Source organism: Sapajus apella, unplaced genomic scaffold (assembly GCF_009761245.1).
Source record: "Sapajus apella isolate SASKATOON/1434 unplaced genomic scaffold, GSC_monkey_1.0 scaffold25, whole genome shotgun sequence".
NCBI lineage: Eukaryota > Metazoa > Chordata > Mammalia > Primates > Cebidae > Sapajus > Sapajus apella.
This window is the reverse complement of record NW_022436965.1, coordinates 23,550,258-23,574,522: the sequence shown is the minus strand read 5'-3', so window position 1 is coordinate 23,574,522 and position 24,265 is coordinate 23,550,258. Positions and strand designations below refer to the sequence as shown.

General features: G+C 46.1%; 1 long non-coding RNA gene across 2 annotated transcripts; it reads right to left on the bottom strand.

Annotated features, from left to right (window-relative positions):
* Window positions 1–3,658: 3,658 nt before the first annotated feature.
* On the bottom strand, window positions 3,659–23,579 carry LOC116560234. Of its 2 annotated transcripts, XR_004272866.1 has the most exons (5): window positions 22,486–23,579; window positions 20,470–20,557; window positions 17,203–17,376; window positions 4,503–4,649; window positions 3,659–3,900 (listed from the first exon to the last, which is right to left on the bottom strand). It is a non-coding gene; the product is annotated as an uncharacterized LOC116560234 (long non-coding RNA). The 2 variants fall into 2 exon arrangements; XR_004272865.1 differs by lacking the exon at window positions 22,486–23,579 and having other exon boundaries at window positions 20,470–21,684.
* Window positions 23,580–24,265: the final 686 nt, after the last annotated feature.

The following is a 24,265-nucleotide window of genomic DNA, read 5'->3' as shown; positions in this document are numbered from 1 at the left end:
AAGCACACAGATCCCAGACTTGGCATGGTCCCTTCACTAAGCTCCCTGTGGGAAATTTTATAAGTTGCTATTTTTCTTTACCCTGAGAGATGCACAAAGGCCAGACATGGTCGTGTTGGTTTCGCAGGTGAGAAAACCCATCTACTGGGAGATCAATCCGGTGGATTTTCGAGTTACTGGAAGTACTGACAGCAGGTTTCATGTTGGGTCTTTTAAGACTGATCCCCTGGGCTGAAATCATCTGACAGTAAACTGCCTTTAGAGTCATCATGGGTAACTTCCACTAGCCCTCCGGGAGGGGAATTAAAAACATATTTTAAAAATTCTCACAAGTGAATCACCTTCCAAAATGAAGTCACCCAAATTGACTGCAAGATAAGTTTGACAACACTTAAAGCTTGTTTCCTTTCGAGTCGATTTTGCACTAGCAAAACTCTCACCTTTATAGTGCTTAACGAAATTAATGGGATTCTGCAGCCATTAATGTTTCTGGGAAAGAAGCAAGGGAGCCAACCATTGAGGTAAAAGACCCTGTTGCCCCATCCACCTAAACCACTCTGCGCTGCTCTGTCTATGGGGTAGCCATTCTTTATTCCTTTACTTTCGGAATAAACTTGCTTTCACACAAAAATAAGTAAATAAATAAAACCACTTCCACTTCCACACTCAATTCTTCCCATCCCACTGTAATTGCTGGCCACGCCCACCAGTCCATTTAGTAATCCCACGGTCTCTGGTACTTTCTGTCGTCCCAGTGGTACAAGACTGCTTAGTGCCAGCAAACTTGGCCAAGGAAAGCAGAAATTTCAGGTCTGTGCAATGGGTGCTTCCAAATAGACACAGGTGTGGAGGGAGCAAAGGACAATTCCTCTAAGTAAGACCTAACCTGGTTACTTTCCAATCATTCCATAGCGGCATGGAAGGAGTGGTCGTGGTGTTCTTGAAACGTGGCTCTGCCTGCAGCCCCTTGTCTTATATTCACATATGCTTGGTATTATATCCCCGTTCTTCATCTGTCCTGTATGTCTCTAATGAGCCAAATTTTATAAGTCTATATTAGGCAAGGATTTCTCATTTTGGAGGCTTTTCTTTTAAATCGTGTTGTGAATGTCATTGCTTTTTTTTTTTTTTTTTTCCCGAGTTTTGCTCTTGTTGCCCAGGCTGGAGTACAATGGCATGATCTCGGCTCAAGCGATTCTCCTGCCTCAGCCTCCCGAGTAGCTGGGATTACAGGCACGTGCCACCACGCCCGGCTAATTTTTGTATTTTTAATAGAGACGGGGTTTCTCCATGTTGGTCAGGCTGGTCTGGAACTCCCGACCTCAGGTGATCCGCCCGCCTCAGCCTCCCAAAGTGCTGGGAATACAGGCGTGAGCCACCGCGCCCGGCCAGTCATTGCTTCTTAAAACGTTTTCTTCCTGTAGGTTCATAATACTGCACAAATAATCAGTACAAAACACCATCATAAAACATTTTAAAACATGAGCACACGAGACCATTGTCAGGGTGAGGCAGCATTTCAAGGAGGAAAATCGCCAGTTGGATTCCTTCTATTAGCTTAAAGGTAGTGCTTGTGCACACACTAACACTAACGGTTAATAATACTAAATACAACTACGGAATAAATGAGTGTTTCTGCGTTAGAGTTGGACGACAAACCAATAAGTGGGTTGTGGCCTGTCGCTCACCTTTGACGGGCGAGGACCCTGAGCCTGGCTAACTCGCTGCTCCCCCGGGACCGCAGGCAGCCTGGGCCTGGGGCGCACGGAGGGGCCCCCCGCGGAGGGCGGGCGCAGCGGGCAGAGCTCTCGGGGGCGCCCCACGCCCAGCCCCACTGGCTCCCGCTCGCCCCGCGCACTCGGCGTTAGCTAATCTTCTCAGGGACTGCGGAGGCGCTTTCTCCGCCAAACCGCAGGGAGGGACGGCCAGGGATGGGAGGGACGGCCAGGGATGGGAGGGACGGCCAAGGATGGGAGGGGCTGGGAACGGTTTGTTGTTGCTTTTTCTGAATTAGAAGAAAACTAGGACTAGAGCAAGGAAGAGAGCGAAGTTCAAGGGAGAATCTGGCAAGTCACCTTGGGCAGCCCCTGGACCGCCGCCAGAGCGCTCTTGGAGAGGGTGAGGCCGCCGAGCGTGTGATGAGCGCCTAGCGAGTATTCACTGTGCATGATAGATGACTGGCCTGGAATCCTTCCACACCACAAATTTGTTCCTCTGTACACCCAGGCAACCGAAAAGCCAAAAGAGATGGGGGGGTGGGGAGGGGGTTCTCCCGGCTGCGGGCACCCGCAGCCTCAGAAGCTCTCAGCCCCGTCCCCCATTGTCTTTGACTCTGATCCCTCCTCGGCCTCGCTTGGTCCCCGCCTGGCCCTGGAAGCAGAGCTGAGTTTTGCTTCTCTCGGTGTGCGCGCTCGCAGCCCCGGTCCAAGCCCAGCCTCTCCGGGCAGGGATTAGTGCAAGCGTCCGTTGGCTGCAAGGAGCGAGGACGGCCTCTCTACCTCCCTGCCTCCCTACCTCCCTGCATTCAGCACTGTCCCCTCTGCGGCCCCCCTGACCCAGCCATCCACAGCACAGCTGCCAGAATCGCCTTTCCGTTCCACGGTTTTGATCATGTAACATCCCCGCTTGGAAGACCAGAGTGAGTCCCAGCGGCCTCATATGTCAGCTCTCAGTTTCTAACCATGAGCATTACGGTCCTCCCCGATGGCCCCCCCATCTTGCCTGCCCTGTCTCACCGGCCTGCTCTCCAAAATCTTCCGGTGCAAAACTTCTGGTCAGATTATGCAGAACTTTATAGCCTCTCCCTCCCCTACCCCACCATGCCGTCATTCCACAAGTATTTATTGAGCATCTACAAGGTTCCAGGCACTGAACTATGGGCTGCAAATAAAAACGAACAAAAAAAAAATCATCCTGCCTTTAAAGACTGTACTGTCAAGTAAGGAAAGCAGAAACAAGGAAATTTCCTGGCTCCAGTTTGTCACTAAAACAACAAAGTTCACATCTCAATCTAAGTACAGCTATGTAAAAAAACCAATAAACAGATCGTGCGCAGATGAAAGACTGAAATGAAATATGCCAACATAGCTATCCAGCTATCCCTGGGCAGCTGCATAGAGGAATTAGGATAACTGTTTCCTTACTTTTTTTTTTTTTTTTTTTTTTTTGAGACGGAGTCTGGCTCCATCTCACAGGCTGGAGTGCAGTGGCACAATCTCGGCTCACTGCAACCTCCACCTCCCAGGTTCAAGTGATTCTCCTGCCTCAGCCTCCCGAGGAGCTGGTATCACAGGAGTGCACCATTATGCCCAGTTAATTTTTGTATTTTTAGTATTTTTGTATTTTTGTATTTTAGTAGAGATGGGATTTCACTATGTTGGCCAGGCTGGTCTTGAACTCCTGACCTCAGGTGACCTGCCAGCCTCAGCCTCCCAAAGCGCTGGGATGACAGGCATGAGCCACCATGCCCGGCCTGCTTCCTTACTTTTTCTATTAGGTAGTTTCTAAAATTTTGACCAGGCATTAATTTTTATGATTAAAAGCAAACTATTTGTGTCTTTTCTTATTTTTTTCTCATTAAAAAAGCAATGTCTTTTTTAAAGAAAATTTTGAAACTACAAAATACATTAACAAGAAAATAAAAACCTTCCCAATCTCAATATAGTGCATAAAATATCAACATTTTATTTGATTAGTACCTAAGCATTAGCATGCCTTTTTATAAAATTGGGCTCCTGTTATACACAATACATCATAACATTTCTACTTAACACATGATAAATAATTTTCCACGGCGATGAAGTGTTCTACGGCATCATTTTTCATGTCTTCACAATATCCAACATGAATAAACTATAATTGGTTTAATTAATTCTTGTACGTACATCATTGTGCCTCTCCCTAAAGTGAAAGAAAATTCTGGAGACTGAAAATAGGCTTTTGACTCATTCAGACCTGGATTCAAATCCTGTCTATACCACTTGCTGGATATAATTTGAAGCACATTTGCTAAATTTTTCTAGATCTCATTTTTCTCCCACATAGATAAAGTGATAATAAATCTTCCTTATGGAGTTATTGTGAGAGCAAAATTATATTGATAAATTGTTTCGGTCATGCCCAGACATAGAGCTCAATGAATAGCAATTGATAGCCCTGATTATTTTCTTAGAATGCATTCTAAAAGTAGAACTTTTGAGTGAAAGTGTTTAACCATTTTGAAATTTCCTGAGGTATACTGCACTATAATAAAAAGGAGTATACAAATTTCACTGAAAGGAAGGAGTCAGGAAGCAGTATTTTAAAAAATTAAACTTGTTTTGGGCCTTGTGTACCCAGTGTAATAATGGGGTCATTCAGTAAAACAGATGTGAAGCAATACAGTCTCTAATCTCCAATTGCTAGAGCCTGGCTGTTCACCAGCCTTCTCTCCACCAGCATTAGTGACTCCTGCTTTTAAAAGTCTTAGTCAGTTGAGTCTTCCCAGATTCTCTAGAGCTTACCCCAGGGAAGCCCTCTTTAAGACCCTTCTCTACTGAAGACTTCAGGTGCGTCTTCACTTTGCACTGGTTGAGACTTCTGCAGTCTCTATAACATGTTCATGCCAACTCCTCCATCAGACTGCAAACTCCTGAAGTCCAAGGACCAAGCTACGTTATAAAAATGAAATTGCTTTTGATTCTTTGACTAACCAAGTGCTGCTTGGGTAGAATGAATGTCCCCAGATCCCAAGTATTCAGGAAGATCTAAGACCTGGAAAGTATCTACTACATACAGAATCTACTATAAAGGTGAGAAAATGTGGATTCTGGGAGGGGAACATGCCCTTCCCAAGAGCACACATCAAGCAATGGCGCCTCATTCCTGTCTCTCCACCTTCTTGCTATCATCTCCAGCTGCCTCCCAGCAGTTCTCATGTTTTATTGCTCAATCTAAGCCGTGTGTTATCCGGTACACTATCTCAATTTGAAAAACCTTGCCCTTGACTCTTGCTTTCGTGCAGCCTACTGCCCTACTATCATCCAGATCATTTCTGCATTTGGACGTCACACTCCCACCAACCACCCTTCCTTGAACTGGGGGAGATAACAGAATCTGTGCCCACCCCGGCATTCCTGCACATCCTGAACATGAAAGCAGTTGTGAAACATGCGAAATCCTCCCAGATTTATTTCTTTTTACCTTACATCCCTTCCACTTTGATGTCAGGAGAATATTTGAAAGAAAAGAATCTAACGTGACCTACTACCCTGGAATGCCAAGAAAAACAATTACCAGGGCAATGGAGCTCAGGGAGCGGCCGGTGGACATGAATGAATGGGGTAAAAATGGTTTGTTTTCTGAACTCGTTCCACCTCAGGGTTGACGAGCAGGTCTTTTGCTGGAGGCTGTCCAGAGCTCCCCACTTACCGAACCTCAGCAACCCACAATCCATTCCTAAAAGGGAGAGCCTCCTTTCTCTCAGTTCCCTCCGGCTCTTAGCAGGGCTCCATAAGAGCCCCTGAAGTTTCCCAGAAGTAAAGTGGATTCAAAAACACTTAAAATTGTAAGGATGGGTAGTGGTGTCAAGTGAGAAGTGAGGAGAATACAAAGGAGGATCTGCCTTCTTCCTAGGCCAGCCACAGAGTGATGCTAAATTGCCTTAGGGAGCTAGTGAATGCCACAGGGAGCTCAGTTCTATCCTGCCCAGACACCCAGAGCCTATGACGACCAACGTCTCCCCAGTTGTAGTGATTATCACAACTGGGCCCTTTTGTACAGCAGGCTGGTGCTGTGGGGGATGAAGATCAATGCGGGCTTTGGAGAGGGCTATTTGGTGGTGCATCAGAATTTGACCCTTACCATGGCCAAGAAGGCCAGTCTTAATGCGGCCCTTCCTCCCCTCCCTCTCTTCCTCTTGCAGCAGGCAGGGGTCACGGACACTTCCTGCTTTACAAGCTGCTTTCTGCCACAGGGCATTTACACTTGCTGTTACCCCTGTCTATATGGCGTGCTGTACTTAGCACCACAAGTATGTACCAATCAACCTGCAAAACATATGATGGACTTATTACTGGTATTACCTGTCCTGCCTGCGGGCATTACTACACACACACACACACACACACACACACACACACACACACCCCTCACATCTCTGAGTGGATCTGCTACATCTCAGCCTTACTAGCCTCTTCTCTTCATTCACATCTCTTGATTAGCTGACTCCTCCTCAGAAAAGCCTTTCCTGGCTACTCTCTAAAATAGCACTCTCCCTCCCCCTGCCTGCAGCCTCTTCTCTCTCCTTACCTTGAATCATTTTCTTTATCATGTACTCTGCCTAAAGTAGAACTATTTACTTATGGGTTTGTTTGCTTTTCTATTCTTTCTCCGGGTTCTAAACTCTATGAGAGCAGAAAATTAGTTTACTCGTTGATGAATCCCAAAGCCTAGAACAAAACCTGATTTACAGTAGGCACTGAATAGAATATGCATTTATAATCAGTCACAAAAAGAACTTCCAGGTGTGCTTTTGACTCATAAGGAAGAATTTTATGTAAACTGGGAGAGGTTTAATAGCTGGATCTGTCTCCCCTCTTCCCACTGACTGCTTTGATTTTGTTTTAATGTGCCAGAGTTTCAGTGGACTTGATGCCTGAGTGGTTTCTACAGGGCTGGGACACCCCCAAAAGCCAGGGCTCCTCCAGTAAGAATGATGGAGGTGTTTCCAGAGGAAGTCATCTGAGAGAGGAGCTCTTTGCAAATGACTGCTCAGGGACCCAGGATGTACACTTACAACCCCCTACCCAAGTCAAAAGCATGTATAGAAGAGTGATATATCTTTTATAAGTCATACCTCAAATTCCATTGTTTACAGAGGAAGTGCTATTGCTGACAAGCATAAGCCATTTAGAAATATGACGGGAGCTACGAGCCCTGAAAGAAAGGAACTGGAAGGCTTGACCATGGAATTTCATTCTCTTTGCTCATTTATGTATGCTAAAATGTTTCTTTTCAGCATTTGACTGTAAGAAAGGCAAATGACTCAGAAGGGAGAAGAGTTCACATAACAGCTCACTGTCCGTTCGTAGCCATGTGCTGTGAAAGATGACGACCTAGTGGTCTGCCACCAGGACAGACACAATGTGGGCATGGCGAGTGCTCATCAAGATTTCTGATTCTCTTCTCCTTCTGAGCACATATCCCTCAAAGTTATATGTATCCTTGTGACTTGCTTTGGCCAATGAAATGTGAATGGAATGATGTTTGTCAATTCTGGGGGAGAATAATTTAGAGCCAGCACGAGTCTCCATGTTCTCTTTTCCTGTCACTGTGAACCCGAAGCCCGATATTGAGGTGACAGTGGAAATTCTGCAGTTTGGGACTCAAAGTGTCTACTGCCAACAGAGTCCTCCCTTCGAACTCTCTTCAACCTGAAGTGGGCCTCGTTTTAGGCACTGGGATTTGGGTTGTTTGTTACAGCAGAAGCCCAGCCTATCCTGACTGTAGCACCCCTGTAATAAATCAGGTTCTTTCCCATACATTAACGCACATGAGGAGCACTGCAACTCTGTGAGTCTCATTGTACAGATGAGGGCACTGAAGCTCAGACTCAAAAACTGATTCCAAAGCTGATTTAACAGATTCCAAAATCGACTCTCTTCCCACTATACTATGTTACCTTCTACTCTGAAGAAGATTCAACTTGCATGTTTCTCTGGATCCTGTGGGACCTGCAGCCCTTGTTCAGCAGCTAGGGCCTGTTCGAGTTTGATTTGTTGTGGCCTACAGCCTCACTGGCCTCATGATTCGACAAGGGAATCGGAGAAAGAAGCAAACACTTATTTCGCCCTACAAAGCGTGTTCGAGAGCAGGCACACCATGAACACGTGGAGGAGCAGAGCATGCGCATCCATGTGAGGTCAGGAGGGCATGAGGGAGCCTGGGGCTGAGCAGTGCAGTCCATGTCCAGGGAAGCCTGACAGTCAGCAGGGGGAATGTCAGGTTGGACTGGGTCCCGGAAGCCTTGGGTTCCAGGCCTGGCTCGGCCTGCCTTGGTGACTCACCTTTCTGGGCCCACCTCCCAGCTGTGGAATAAGCATTTTGGATTCCAACCCTGCCTGCACATTAGCACCACCTGGGGAGCTTTAAAAAGACAAATCTCCACTCAGCCTCAGAGATTCCGATTCAGTGGATAGGGGCAGCGCACAGGCCTCTAGTTCTAAATGATTTTAAAAGGACACTGATGCACAGGCAGCTTTGGGCATCACTGCGCTAGACCATTCTAGGGCCGCCTTTCTGTTGGTTCAGTGCCTGGGATGCGCCCTCACTATGCGTCTGTTTTGGCCAAAGGTGTTTTAGCTGTCCCTGGAGTCCACCCCAGACCTCTGGGGAAATGTATCTAAGGCCTGTGCCAGAACTCCAGTAGCCACTCAAAGTCAGAGACTCCAGAGGGACCGTGGGATTCCACAGGGCTTCAAATCCACTTCCCAAGCTATGCCATTGTGAAGAAAGTGAGACAAAGAGTCGAGGAGCTGGGAAGGTTAGTAAGCAAAAGCTTTCCCTGAGACAGCACCTAAACTTTCACAGAAGACGGCCCTGCTAGACCAGAGCAGTTTCATCACAAAGCAGGTCCTTGAACGATGCTCCCTCTCAAATCCCATCCACCAGGCAATGCTTTCCTGGCCTACACAGAACTAGCCAGCCTAATGCAAAGCTTCTTCAGATTTTCCTCTCAATAGACCCCTGCCCCAGGTCTTCTCTGCCCTTTAGAGCTGTCATCCTGACACTGGCAGCATTAGCTGTGGGCTTGGTTGAAGAAGAAACTGTAGCGACGCCAGGGAATCAGCAGAAAGACCTCTAGCTTCCCCACAGCCTCTTGGCAGAACTCAGGGTGGCCTCTCAGCTGATGTGCTGCAGCCAGGCTGCTGAGTACTTGCCTGGACCTAGTGCCAGGCCCCACAGCAGAGGGCAAGGTGTGTGGCTGCCTTGGTTGGCAAGCACATTCCAATTCCAGAATCTCATGGAATCGTGCTGCAAATTAGCTACCTCACAGCCTCTATTCAGCTCGCTGCCCTCTTCTGCCAATTCTAGCTCTAATTTTTTTGTCCATTCTCCTCCTCCTCATTTTCCTGCCATGATCCTGCTTCAGGTCGTTTCTTCCTCCTCCTTGGCTCTAATGTGATGGCATCCCAAATAATCTTCCCACCTCTGTGCTGTCATCCTCCAACTTAGGATATGCAGTTCTGCCAAGATGATCTCCCTAAGTCACAGCTCTCATTCTGCCACTCCTAAATTAAAAACAAACAAAAAAAAGTCCCAGTTGTCCCCATCATAGGTCAGGTTTTCTGGAAATAGAGTTTGAGCAGGAGAATCGCATGCAGAAAGTTTCCTGAGGAATCCTCTTGGGAGACAGACGGGCCCCAGGAAGAAGCTGGCCCACAGGTGGTGGTACCCAAGGCCTCTGCTGGTTCTATGGGGAGTTCTGGACCTGGGACGGCCCTGCAGAGTAGTCCCAAATTGAAGCAAGTTTCCAACATCAACCAGTCATTGGTTACAGTCTACCCCACCCCACAAAGGGGCATATTCTCAGGCAAGACGGCTCCCTACAGCCAAAGGCAATGCTCAGTGAGGAACACAGCTCAGAGACATCAGCAGGTGATGCTACCAGCATCCAGAACATGACTCTGTGGACCCTGAGCAGGGCTCTAAGAAGGGGACCCCATTATCCACTTCTATTTCCTCAGCTTGGCACTCAGGCCCACCTCCCATTCTGCTATAAAACCCACCCCTCCCTTTTTTTCTCTTTTGTCTTTCTTTTTTGTGATAGGACAAATATATATAAGTTTGCCATCATAACCATTTTTACATGGATAGTTCTATGGCATTAATTTACGGTATTGTGCACCTGTCATCACCATCCATTTCCAAAACCTTTTCATCGCCCCAAAGAGAAACTCTTTAATCACTAAGCAGTAACTCCCGTTCCCCACTTCCACCGGCCCTGGTTACCTCTGAGGTACTTTCTGTCTCTATGAATTTTTCTAGTCTAGATACTTCATATGTGTGGGATCACACAACATTTGCCCCTTTGCGACTGGCTTCTTTCACTCAGTATAACATTTTCAAGGTTCACCCATGTTGTAGCATGTATCAGAACTTCATTCCTTTTTATAGCTGAACAATATTCCATTGTACGGATAAAACCTGTTTTGTTTATCCATTTATTTGTTAATGGACAGGTGGGCTGTTTTCACCTTTGTATTGTAGTCAATAATGGTGCAATAAACATTAACATTCAAAATATCTGAGTTTCTTCTTTCAGTTCTTCAGGATATACACCAAGAAGTTGAATTATTGCCTCCTCTCTTGCAAACACCTAGGTTTCTGTTGAGCAAACCATTCACCAGCCCTGGACCATGACTCACAATTCTCTGCCTCCAGAGACCGGTGTATTCTGACCCTTCCACCTGGAACCCCTTTCTTCTCTTCCACATCTCAAATTGCCTCCATCTGTGCTAGGCAGAAAAAAAGTGCTCCCCACCAAAGATACATTCATTTCCTAATGCCCGGACCTTTGAATATTACCTTACATGACGAAAGTTGTGGTTGAGGCAAGCATCCTGAGAGGGAATTATCCTGGATTATCTAGTGGGTCCTGAGTGCCTTCACATGTATCATTGTAAGAGGGGACAAGGGAGAACAGGCAGACACGCACAGAGGAGAAGGCATCGTAAGGGCGGAGAGAGATTGGAATGACGCGGCCCCAAGCTAACAAACACCAAGGATTGCTGGCCGCCACCAGGAGGTGAAAGGGACACGGAACAGATCCTCCCCGGACATGCCTGGGTTGTGAAATCTTTAAGCAGGAATGAAGCCTTATGTGCCACAGTATTTCATTTAAATTCACATGTTAAGTATTTAGCACGAGCCGGACTGTGTTCCAGAGACCAAGCCCTCAGTGTGAAACACATGCATTTTTTCAGTTTTTAAGTTCGTAATTCATTTGATCAACAAGTATTTGTTAAACAGTTACTCTGTGCCAGACACTGTTTTGGGCTCCAGGAATACAATGGTCAACAAAATAAACATCCCCTCATCCTTGGCACTCCTCAAATAGTCCTTGTCCTCAGGAAGGAGACAAAAAAATAAACACATCTACATACATTTGTATGTATTTCATGACAAGGAATGATCGCTGCTATGAAGAATTTTAGAAGCAATATATAAATACATGCTCATTATAAAAAAGAAATAGAAAAGATGTGGTAAAAAGTGAAAGTGCTCTTCAGCACTGCCTCTAATCCCACACGCCTCCAGAAGTAACCACTGTTAGCAGTGTGTATCCTTCCCATCTTCTTTCTGTGCAGTTATATCAACCTTACAAATCACCTCTATGGGTATTTTTTGAATAAACAGGACCATACTTTACGTGTCGCCCTGCATCTTAGCATAGAATTACATGTAGAGTAAAGGTTTGTTCTGTATAGGTTGATGAGTACTGAGTTTCTTAAACTTCTCGAAAGGCCTACCCACCTAATGCTGAGCATCAGGGCCAGGTCCAAGGTCAGCAGCTGGTTCTCGGCTTCTTCTGTTAATGGGTGTGTGCCTAGGTGAGCTCCTTGGGTGCAGAGAAGAGGTGTGAACAAAGCACTCTTTGCCAGCCATGTGGAGGAGGTGGAGGTGGCACCTCCCCAGAGCACCAGAATCCAGTATATCTGTAGACGGTCTTTCTGTTTCTAGCCCCAGTGTTACAACATTTTGTTCTTTTTGGAGGTGGAGAAGGGCCTCTTTGCGTTCAGAGTCTGTATTGAAGATTTGGGACAGCCCCAGGCCAGATCCCTAACCCTGGTCTAAGAGATATCTTTCATTCCTTCAACAGACATTTTCAGATAGACTTAAGTATCAGACAGGGTGCCAGGACCTGGCCATGACCACGCCCAGAATAACCCCAGGAATGGAGCGGGGCAGCACATACAGGTACAGGAGTCCACATCCCACTGGCCTCCTGACTTCACCTGCCTTGAACACACCCAGGAAAGAAAACAGTGGCTATGATGTCTGAGCTGCTGTGACGGATGCACTCATAGGTGAGTGGGAAACTTTTCTGCCCTTAAGTCCAGCCCTGTTCCAGGCTGTAGGAAAATTTTCTGTTTCCACCTGTGCTTTTTGTTCTCTCTCCTACCATATGCCATAGCAGTGTTAGGAAGATTACAGTTTCTCTCTCTCTCTCTCTCTCTCTCTCTCTCTCTCTCTCTCTCTCTCTGTGTGTGTGTGTGTGTGTGTGTGTGTGTGTGTGCGCTCTCCATATGTTCTGTGTTATCACACCCATTGTAAGATGGAAAGACGAAGGCCCTGAGAAATCATTTGAGTAGAAAGGGACACTCCAAAAAGTGTTTCTCTGTCTCCAGGAAGCCTGTGTCTAACTCATGGACAATAGCTGGGTGTTTTCCAGCTTTTAAATCTCTTCTAGGAAATTGGAACATGACTGAACCCATCTTGGACCAAATTCTAAAAGCCATTTTTGCAGACAAATTAGCTTCCTAGATGTGTCACCTGAATTACTACTAAACCACACTGTCTCCTTCCATTGACCACACGGCCCCAAATAAGAGATTTTGCCTTCTCGTCATCACTGAAAAATTTTCAACTTTTCTTCCAATTTATTCCTCATATAGGACTTTTTTATATTAGACATTTGACAAGGTAATTTTTAAAGAAGTACAAGTCACTGTTAAAATGTATATGCCGTATCTATTGATTTGTGTTCAATTGTTACTTTTATAAGTTTGCAACTTTTTTTCCTTTTTTCTTTTGTGAAGTGGCACTCTGCAAGCCAGCTGATAGGCTTCTGAGTCAGTGTTGCTGTTTCTAATTATTGAATATCTAGAAGCAGCTCCAGACAACTGCTCAGCATTACATTTCCACCAGCAAAATCTGAGAGACAGAATTCTTGGTTACAAAATGCTGGAGTTAAGGGTTGAAAGACAACTTCCATTATAACCTCCTGTTTTCGCTCATTTATAATTACCCAAAAATTGTCCTCTTCCTCCAAATCATTTCATGCTCTGTTTCCACCCCAGGGATGAAATTGCTTGGAAAGTTTGAACAAAAGTGGTTTAGCCAGTTTGGATTCAGGCAACTTAGGGGAGAATATCCTTTTACAACTGAAAAACAAACAATGTGTATCTCTGGCTATGGACAACCCCAAAGCAGCTGTCACATTATAACATCAGTTCTCTTGTGTGGGTGGTTAGCTTTATCCAAGAAAGGAAGTGTCTGTGAATGCAGTGGAAATCCAGAATCTCAAAGAAGAAATCAGAAGCAATGATGATATGGATTTGTGCTTTCTGCTCTATGATTTGATGGCCAACGGGGGAGTGGGGCAGGAGGAGACAGATTTACATTACATTATCTGCAGAATAAAGACTGTCCTCTTTTCCTGGGATTAACTGTTTTGTTTGCAATCGAGTGCAGTGGTTGAAAGTATGGGATTTAAGTTAAGGCATTCCTGAGTTCGACTTTGGATTCTGCCCATGACTAGCTGTGCGACACTGAATTAGTAATGAAACCTCCCTTAGCTTTGATATCCTCTCCATTAAAATGGGGATCATGATAGTAGCCACTTCATAGAAGTACACTGAGGATAAAATAAGGTACTGCATAAGAAATGCTTGGCCCAGTGTCTGGAGTACCGTGTGTGTGCAATGCAGGTTGCCTGGTAGCAGAGCAATGGTAGTAATAGAGAAATACACAGACGTGGCCGCGTGTTGAATCTGTCAGTTGTGTTGACATCTAGGTTTTTGCCTTTCAGGATCCATTCCCAATTCCAGTGAGCACATATCAGTTTTCATTTTAGGAAACCATTCCTTCCCAGGTTCAGCCCATGTGATTCATCCCTTGCTATGTCTCCCACCATTCCCGTGGGTGTATCTGGGACCTAATTCCAATCAAGTAGAGCTTGTGAATATCTGCTCCAAGATTTCTGCTGGAAAAGGTCTCTCCTCCTTTGGCTGGGGTCACTGGCCCACAAGGATGCCAACTTAGAGTTCCTGGAAGTCATTTTTGGTCAAGATTACCAAGAATGACTTGAACAGAGAAACGCAGACCCCAGGGATAGCAAGAGTCCTGAAGGTATCAACCGAAGGCCTGGGCCCTCCATACCTGGAGCTGGTCCTGTCTTAAGACTTTCAATTTTGTGAGACTTTTTAACCTAAATCAGATTGAGTTGAATCTGTATTATTTCTGTTAGTCCCCTTCAGAACAGAAGCTCAAGGCTGCAAGCATCCAGCAGTGAGGCAGAACTCTTCATGATGTGTTTATAAAACACGTAATTTTTCTGCCTCTGCTTTGCTGGCAGCTTTGGACAAGTCCCTTTGCCCTCTGGGTCTCTAGGACCTCCATAGATATATCAGGCAGAAGGAAGCAGTGGCTGCTGAAGTTGCAACATCCTGAGCATCTATGATTTGGAGGAAATAGAGTATTGGAGAATCACAGCCTAGACGTAGGTTTTTGGTGACAGAGGAGAAATTATGCGTTTGTGGTTAAGGGTTAGAGTCTGTCTCACTTTAGAGACTGGTTTTGACTTTCAGCTCTCCTACTTCCTGTATGGCCATGGACAAGTGACTCAGCCTCTCTGAGACTCCTCTTCAATTGTAATATAAAGATATTAAGATTAGCTAGAGAAAGGAACTTTCTACTCTTCCTAATCTCACATGCTCATTTTAGCCCAAAGATGAAGGGTTCCTGCTTGTCTACTGGACATAAAAGTCCTTGAAGAAATCCTTTGGCTTCCCTGTCCAACCTGTCACTTGCTCGTCCTCATAGGAGAGAGGTGACTAGTCTGATTGGCTAGATGAAGGAGAGCTGTAAAACTGGACATGGATGATTTTTTTATATCAGTTACATTTTGATCCATTCTTTGTTTTGCTCAGTACTGCACTTTGTCCTCCATCAGTGATGCTCTGTGTAACTCTGGTCAGTTCCTTTCAATTGCCGCACAGTGTTTCAGTAAACACGTAGATGGCCATAGAGGGAATGTCATGTGCCTCTCCATTTGTTCAGATACGTTTCTGCCCCGGACAAGGTGGATGGGACAAGGTGGAGGGGTAAAAGCCTGACCTGCTGTGTATGTTGAAGTTCAGTGAGCCATGTGCTTCCAGGACCCATGGGATGAACCCCTTAACAGAGGCACTCTCACCGCAGGAGGTCCCCATTCTTCAGCTTCTCCACCATGGAAAGTGTGGCTAAATCAGGTCAGCCCTGCTCTGTAGACTTGGACATCTGTAGTTCAGGAAGGGAAGAGGGTAGAAAGGCCTGTCATGTTCTCCATTCCGGATCTGTCTCTTAAAAGGCAGTTACTGTGATCCCCACATGGCTCCTTGAGTCTCTTGTTAGGTTAATGAGAAAATGATTCTGGAACCTTCGGTGAAGGAGGTCCCTCCAACAAGACTCTAGAATTGCAAACCATAAGGTGAGAAGAGGGTGGATTTGACCACATCAAAATTAAAGATTCTGCTCAAGTGAACAGATGGTATTAGATTGGGAGAAACTACTCCCAATGTAACATTCTGTTATAAAACGGCAGGAATTTCTCATAGTTCTGGAGACTGGGAAGTCCAAGATCAAGCGAACCAGTCTGGTTTCTGATAAGGACTCACTTCCCAGCTCATAGATGGCCAACTTCTGACTGTGTCCTCACGTGGTGAAAGGACCAACATATCTCTCTCGAGTCTCTTTTATAAGGGCACTAATCGCATTCTCTGCCCTCATGATCACTTACCAAAAGCCCCACCTCCCCCATTACCTCGGGGGTTAAGATTTCAACATTTGAATTGAGGGGAAAGGGACATAAACATTCAGTCCATTGAGATATATAGTAAGCACTTACCCCTTCTGAGCCAGGCCTAAATTGTAATTCCTTTAAGATAAGCAACAGAATACCCATAAGAAATCTGAATGCTGAATAAGGAAACAGGAGCTAGACCTTTCTAGTAATAAGAGAAAGATAAATCAGAGGAAGGCTTTGTATGAAGCACCCTGACAAAATTAGAAATCTGAACTATACCAAATGCTAAGAAGGATGTGTGGAAATGAGACCCTTGTCACTGGTGGGAGTATATAATGTATATACATTGGTACAAACGTTTGGAAAAAGTAGGAAAGTATAGTGAAACTGCGTATGCGAATACTGTACTCTCTGGGGCATGTACCCAGGAGTAGGACTTGCCTACAGGTAAGCAAGGAGACTCGTGCAAGAATGCCTGTCACGGTGAAGAGCCGACGGCCATCTACGTGTTTACTGAAACACTGTGCCGCAATTAAAAGGAACTGGCCAGAGTTACACAGAGCATCGCTGATGGATGGCAAAGTGCCATACAGAGCAAAACGAAGGATGGATCAAAATGAAATTTATACCAAAAAATCATTCATATACAATTTTAAAACATACAAAATAATGCCATATAATTTCTGTGGATGTTAAGTGTAGAAATAAGCCTGTGGAAGGTGGATTTTCAAGGATCTACTAGAAAAAAAATAAGAACTTGGAATCTTTGGAGAAGATTTGGATCTGAGATAGTAGATGACAGGAGAAAAATAAACAAAAGAAGTACCTTAAATGGTCTGTTTTACCATAAACTCAGACAGATAAACTCAATTCTGCTCACCTGGGATTAGAAACCATCTTTATAAGTCTATATATATGTCTTTTGAGACGGGGTCCCACTCTGTCACCCAGACTGGAGTGAAGTAGAGCAATCACTGTGCACTGCAGCCTTGACCTCCCAGGCTCAAGAGATTCTCCCACCTCAACCTCCTGAGTAGCTGGGAATACAGGTGCACACCACCACACCTGGCTAATATTTTTGTATTTTTTGTAGAAAGAGGGATTTTGCTATCTCTCCCAGGCTTATAAATCTATCCTTTAACAGAGCAATAAAGCCATAGCAGGTGCTCAATTCATAATTTGATAATTTTTTAAACTGTGCATTTTATCCTTTAGATTCTGGGCTTTCTAAGGAATAGATTCTCTCTGAAACCAGTGCCCAGAGCTCAGGGTGATCCCTGCTTTCATGTAAGGTCGTGGAGCAGAATGTCAATCCATCTCTAAAAGACACTACTGATTCAAAGAGGAGAGACTATCTGGTTAGAATCTTTGATTTTACTGAAGAGAAAGCGGAAGGCCTGAGAGGTTTGGGGACCTGCCCAGGTCAGACAAGTCACCTGCTGCATAATCAGAAGAGGACCACAGGCCCTCTAACTCCTTGTCCCCTGCTCCTTCCACCAGGCCATCTGCCATCAGCATTGCTCCTCCTAAGGGGAGCAAGGTCAGCTTTCTGTGAATGCCCACATCTGGCTCTGCAAATTTGGGAAGGGCTGATCTGGCACTTTTGTACTCTGTACAACAACCAGGAAAAGAACAACAGAAAATTTCCCTAAAACACCATCCCATTAAAAACTCACATTTAGCCAGTCTCAAATGTCCGAAATTCTACCTCTGGGAAAGAGATCTGTCATGTTGCTGTGGGAGCACGATTGTTGAATGGAGCGGTAACCCCCTTTGAGGAACCAGTCCTGATGTGGCATTAGCCTTCGGCTTTGTATGTCCCCATTAGCCAGTGGAGTGGCTGACAGGTGAGTAGGAGGTTGTTCCTTCCCAGCTTGAACATGAGCCCTTTCCGGGCATTCTCTATGGGATGCTCCAACCATTCCCCCTTGAGATTCCCCTCTGAGCCCATTTCCCCAGAGTCTGATGCAAAAACACTCCACTGAGTGCGTGAGCATCTGGCTAAGGGTACCCTTTCCTCTGAGTCTATTTGAGGTTCATTTCCCAAACTATTATTTTTGTTTTCAATTTTTAAAATCCCTTCCCTCTCAGGCCTCTGGGAAGCTGCTTTCTCGGAATTGTGATGCCCTGAGCGGGCAGCAGAGGGCGCCCAGGCCTAACAATCTTCCTGCACAAAGTGTGCAGCCCGGGAAGGGCGGGTTGCAAGTATCCCTCGCAGCTGCACAATCCGAGATGCCTGGGGAGGCTGGGCCGGGCTAGTTCCTCTGTGGTCTGTGGTCAGAGATGGTTGTGTGCGCCGCCACTGTCGCGGGAGACATTTCCATGGAGTTTTCTGCTCTTCCCCAGCTGGGAAAGAGTTTGGGTCTCCAGTTCTCTTCACAAACGAACACCTCTTACTCAGATCTGTCTTCCCTGCCTGCCTTCGGAAAAAAGGGGTTTGTGCTTTCCATTTCACTACTCACTTAGCCCCTCCCAGTCACGCCTTAATTAATCTTGTAACTGCCGCCCCAAGCCTTCTCCTAGTGGAAAGGCATTGTTGATTTATTGCCTGAAGCCTGGAGATCATTTGGCTCCAAGACCCAGCTCTTCCAGAGCCTGAGTCAGATTCTTTGAATTACAGAAGTGGTGGCAAATTGTCATACAGAGAGAGTAGATTTAGTTTTTAGAAATACTCAAATGCCATTCGGCTCCAAATCTCTTGAACAATGCAGGAAATAAAGATGGAAATACGAACGTGCCAGCCTGGGGCCTGGTGTATGCTGGGTTCCAGATTGATGGGCATGGTACGTGAACCTGGACGGTGAGAGTGGTTGAAGTCATTAAAAGTCCTTAGTATAGACTCATGAGATCATGTATCTTAGGTGGCCTTAAACCGGCTCTAAAGACAAACGTAAAAGGGAACTATCCAAGGAAAGTATCCTTGAAGTAAAACTCCTGAAGGAGCTGTTAGCTTAATGTTGGTTTGTTTATCCAAGTTCCACATTTAGTAAAAAAACATCATCCCTTATTATTTTATGTTTGTTCTTCATATATAACAATCTCTCAACCTACAAATATTTCATGGGCACAGAATATAAAAAGTTCCCTGAGGGCCGGGTGTGGTGGCTCACGCCTGTGATCCTAGCACTTTGGCAGACCGAGACAGGAGTTTAAGACCAGCCTGCCCAACATGCTGAAACCTTGCCTTTACTGAAAATACTGGGCATGAGTGGTGGTGTCCACCTGTAATCCCAGCTACTCAGGAAACTGAGGCAGGAGAATTGCTTGAACCCAGGAGGTGGAGGTTGCGTTGAGCCAAGATCATGCCACTGCACTCCAGCCTGGGCTACAGAGTGAGACTCCATCTTAAAAAAAAAAAAAAAGCGAGTAAAAAAGGTTCACTGAGGATATAGGTCTTAAGGTCTTGGAGTTGAGTGGCACTGGTTCTGCACCTGCCGTGACAGTAGCTGAATGCTGACCACCATGTGTGTCCCAAGACAAGTCGTTGAATCTCTAGAGTCCCAGTTTCTCATCTTTAACATGGTGACCTCAGCAGCTTCTCTACCTACTTCTCCAAGGACAGATTACCACCACAGACTGTCATGTGAGTTTTGTGAACTTCAAAGTGCTGTAGATACATTGTTTCTTAGGATACAGTGGTCCTTGTGCTTTCTGCTTTTCTCCATTGTAAGTTCCCTGAAGGCAAAGAATATGCCTCAAGTTCTTGGGCCACTGCCTGCTGTGCCCATGAAAAGTAACTTGGCAGGCATTGGAGACCTCATACCTCCTCTTAACATCCTACGCAGGACTGGTTTTCAGGCTCAGGGCTCCAGTAGGCTGCGGGGCTTGCTGTGGGGACAGACTATTTTCAATGGGCTGCCATCTACTGGGAATGAAACCAGAGGTGCCAATTGCACTAACATGTATTGAATGCCAACTTTGGGCTGGACACTCTGTTCAGAGGCGTTGTGAATATGCAGTTGAATCAGACATGATCTGCCCTTACGGAGTTTACAAGTCAAGTCAATGGTATATACAATCAGTCAATAATGCAATGCACAGTGCTGAACAGTTTCTACTGGAGACACAGGATAATGATAATGTTCCAAAGATGGAGAGATCAGGAAAAACTTCACACAGATGTGGCCCTTGAGCTGGTCTAAAAGGATGAGTAGGACTTGAGTAACTACAGCTGGTGAAGGAGTCATGCCAGGCAGAGAGGAATGTCTGAGCAAAGACATAGACAGCAGGTCATTTAAGAAATAGCTAAATCAGCTGAAGGTATGTGCACGGTACACAAGGAGAGAGCTGGGAACTTTTACTCTGGGGCCTAGCCATGGACAGCCTTGATTGCCCTGCCAAAAAGCTGGGGCTTATGTCAGAGGCGGAACTAAATCAAAACAGCTGATACTTCGGGCAGATGGGCTGGGCCAGGCCATCTAGGCTATTCCAGGGGCAGAAGTGAAAACAATGTTGCTAAGTCTGAGAGACTGGCAACCAAAGAAGGCAAAGTCAAGCTGGTGCATGCCTGGGGCCTGGGTTTTTACTGGTGCAGCTGGTATTGCAAAGCCTCTACAGTCAATGAATACAAACAGAAAAGCTTTATTCTCTTCCAGCCAGACTTCAAACCAGCTCTGTGCTATTCTTGCCTATCAGCAGTATTCAGGCAAAGCCCAGAATATCTCACTTCAGTAGTCACAAAGTCTGAACTAACACAAACTTACTGGTCACTTCTTTCTCTCTGCCTTTACCTTCTTCCCCCTCCTTCCTTTTTGGGGTCTTCTTTCTCTCTCTCTACCAGGGAACTGGGCCCTGGAAGAAGGATGAGAAGAGAGAGAAGTGCTCTTAAGACCGTGGTGCTGTTGATGCCTTCCATGTGGAAAGAACCCACAGGTGGCTCTTCTCAGTGCCTACAGGGAGCCTTCAGGAGGGCCCATGGGGAACTCTGTCCTGCACTGTAACAGCTATGGGCAGCGAAGGTTCTGCTTGACCCCTAGTTCCTGCCCATAGCAGTTCAATCCACAGCCTCTTACTGCGGGGGTCCCCTTGCCTTGAGAGGGCACTCTCTTGGCTTGGTACCTTCAGGATATTCTAAAAACAGTTTTTTTTCCAGGGAATTCATTTGGCTCATAGAAAATGCCACATCCTGGGCAAACCAAGTACATGGAGGAGGGCAGTGGGACGCAGTTCTCTTCCTTTCCTTCCCCACTTATACCTTCACAAGGGGCCCCTGTCCTCAGAGGTCTCTGTCAAGCAGAGACATCCATCTTGCTCCGCCGGTAGCCCAGGCCCCTCCCAGCACTCCCTCCCCACCCTCTGCGGCAAGGTGGGGCAGTGGGTTTCTGCTGCTGGGCAAGCATGAGCCAGGATGCCAGGCACGAGCCTCCCCATTATGTAGGTGTCCACACCCACTCAATGAGTGGCTCTTTTCTGCTCCCTTCATTTGCCACAGGGATGGGGACCCCTCCCTCTCGTGGTATACCCTGACGGGATAGGGTAAGTAAAGCCACAACTCAGCTCCCCAAGTACTCCTTATTCTGAGGACTTCTCTCCTTAAATTCCAATCTTCTACGAACATAGGCTCCAGAAAAGGAATAAGTCACAGAAGCAGCTCATCTACCTTCATAAGTCTTTAGAACATGAGGGGACCTCGTGGCCTCACCTTGGGGCTTTAGCCAAAGTTAAAAAACAATGGAAAATACTATTTGGTATTTTATTTCATTAGTGATGCTTTGTAGCAGTTTTGCAATCTAAGCACTTTTGATTTGGGGGCAGATAATTCTTTGCTGTGGGCTGTCCTGTGCGTTATAGATGTTTAATAGCATCCCCAGCCTTCACCCATCAGAACTCCCCTAGTCATGACAAATGTCTTCAGATATTGCTAAATGTCCCTGGGGGTGGGGAGGGACACACTTGCACCCTGGTAAGACTGCCTTTTTTTTTTTTTTTTTTTTTTGAGACCTAGTTTCGCGTTTATAACCCAGGCTGGAGTGCAATGGTGTGATCTCGGCTCACTGCAACCTCTGCCTCCCGGGTTCAAGTGATTCTCCTGCCTCAGCCTCTCGAGTAGCTAGGATTACAGGTGCCTGCCACCATGCCCAGCTAATTTTTATATTTTAGTAGAGACAGGGTTTCACCATGTTGGCCAGGTTGGTCTCGAACTCCTGACCTCATGATCCACCTGCCTCAGCCTCCCAAAGTGCTGGGATTACAGGCACGAGCCATCGTGCCCAGCCTGAGACTGCTTAATAAAGACTAAAGCAAGTCATTTAAAGTTTTTGAGCAAAAAAGCAGTATACAATTATAAACATATTTGGTTGATTTCACAAAGTTTTTGAGCAAGAAAGCAATATAAAATTATAAACAAATATTTGGTGGATGTCACTGAAGGATATGAAAAGAAACGGCCAAGGCCGAGAAATACTTACTGTGCAGATGACATCTTTTTCACAGTCTTTAATAGTGTGCAAAATGCCGTCTTTAAATTACCTCACTTAACTTTCACACCAAGCCTGTGGGGAAGGGCAGGCCCACACTGCAGGGGTGAGGTGTCGGCGTGGTGGATGGGGGCTAAGGTGCGCATTGCTCTCAGGTTAGATAGGGTGTGGAGAGGATTAGGTGTAGGGCAGGGCTTTTCCATGGAGTCTGGACCTCTTTCCAGAGCAGGAATCCCGTAGAAGGTACTCAGATGAGTAATAATACTCGTAATGATGGTGTACTAAAATTAATTGAGAGCTCACCACGTGCCAGACGTAGCCTTGTGTCCAGTTCATAGCTCACCTCATCTGCTTCTCTCAACAGGCTCCTGTAGACAGGTACTATATTTTTCACAGTTTGCAAAGTAGAAAACAAAGGTCTAACAGGTTAAATCACTTCCCCAGGGTTACTCAATGGTCAGATGGGATTTTAATTGAGGCCGGCTGGGCTGACTCTGAGCCCGTGTTCATAACCACAGCACCTCCCTGCCTGCATTTCCTCCCGTCTGACTCACAGGCAGGCTCCACAGTCACTAGCGCCCTGCACTCACGTGGCCCCTGAGGCTCACACAGGCCTTCCTGGTAGCAGCACTGTTTGTTAGGAAAATGGGGTGGTTCATTCCCATTTTCCTGATGATGAAGATGTGACCTAGAATAAAAGTGTTGAACCAAAACTCAAAACTAGAAATTGTTGATCCCTTTTACACTATGTTGGATGATCCAAGCTGGCTGTGGAATAGAATGTTCCAGCAGTCTCCTCAAAACTCCAAGATTAAGTTTAAATTGCAATCTCACTCTTCAACAGAAAATAAATTAATATTTTTGCCCATCTTCCATGCCAGTCACAGGACTAAGAGCATTAGCTTATGTAATCCTCACAAGAATCCCATTTCATGGATTTGGCAACTGAGGCTCAATGAGGTTTAAGTCCATCAGAAATGACAAAGTCAGGACTCAAAACCCAAGTATGTCTTATGTACGTGCTCTCACACTAGGCTTTATGCATTTTTCATATTTTCATCCTTAAAAGATGGTTATTATAATCTGACCTTTACAAATAAGGTAAGGAAATGAGAGGCAGGGAGGGTAAGTAACTTTCCCTAAACCCAAGACTACAGCTGGCAGAGCCAGGAGCCAAGCTCTGGCTGCCTAAGTCCAGAGTGACAAGCTTTTCACCCCAGAGCCATGAGCTCAGGCTCTATGAGAGCTTGTGGAAAGCAAGGCTACATTCCTCTGTTTTAAGTCAGGCTACGTAGTATAGCGTATGGGACTCCAAAAACATTAGTCAGTCTCGACCACGCTATCCCCTCACACAGCTGATTCCGCTTGTAGGTGAGGCATGTGGAATGAGGAAAGGTCTCACTCTTCAGGGATGTGGGCCCTAGAAGTTTGTCATGGCTTCTGTGGAGCCAGGCCTTCGGGAAGGTGAGCCTCAGTCTAGGTGGGGCTGAGCACCCACTCAGTTGCTCTTGCTACGGTATAAGGAGGACCGGTTCAGGAAGGAGCTGGCCTTTGGGGCCCTGAGTCTCATGGGACGCCCCCATGCAACAAAGACAGCCGGGCTCCCGCCAAGCTTCTGTTCAGGCTCAGTGAGGTTCTCCAGCAGCAGTTCAGGAGACACTGCACTTGATGGATGTGCAGCACCCTGCTGGGCCCTGATGAGTCTGTGTTTGGCTGCGGGCAATAGCTAAGGTTTGCTGGAAAAGGGATCAAAGATTGGAATGCGGGCCAGGCGCAGTAGCTCGTGGTTGTAATCTCAACACTTTGGGAGGCCGAGGTGGTAGATGACTTGAGGTCAGGAGGTTGAGACCAGCCTGGCCAACATGGTGAAAACCTCTCTCTACTAAAAACAAAACAATTAGCTGGGCACAGTGGTACACACCTGTAGTCCCAGCTACTCAGGAGGCTGAGGCAGGAGAATTGCTCAGACCTGGGAGGCAGAGGTTGCTGTGAGCCAGAATCCCATCCCTGTACTCCAGCCTGGGCAACAGAGCAAAACTCCATCTAAAAAAAAAAAAAAAAATTGGAATGGGACTCAGGTGAC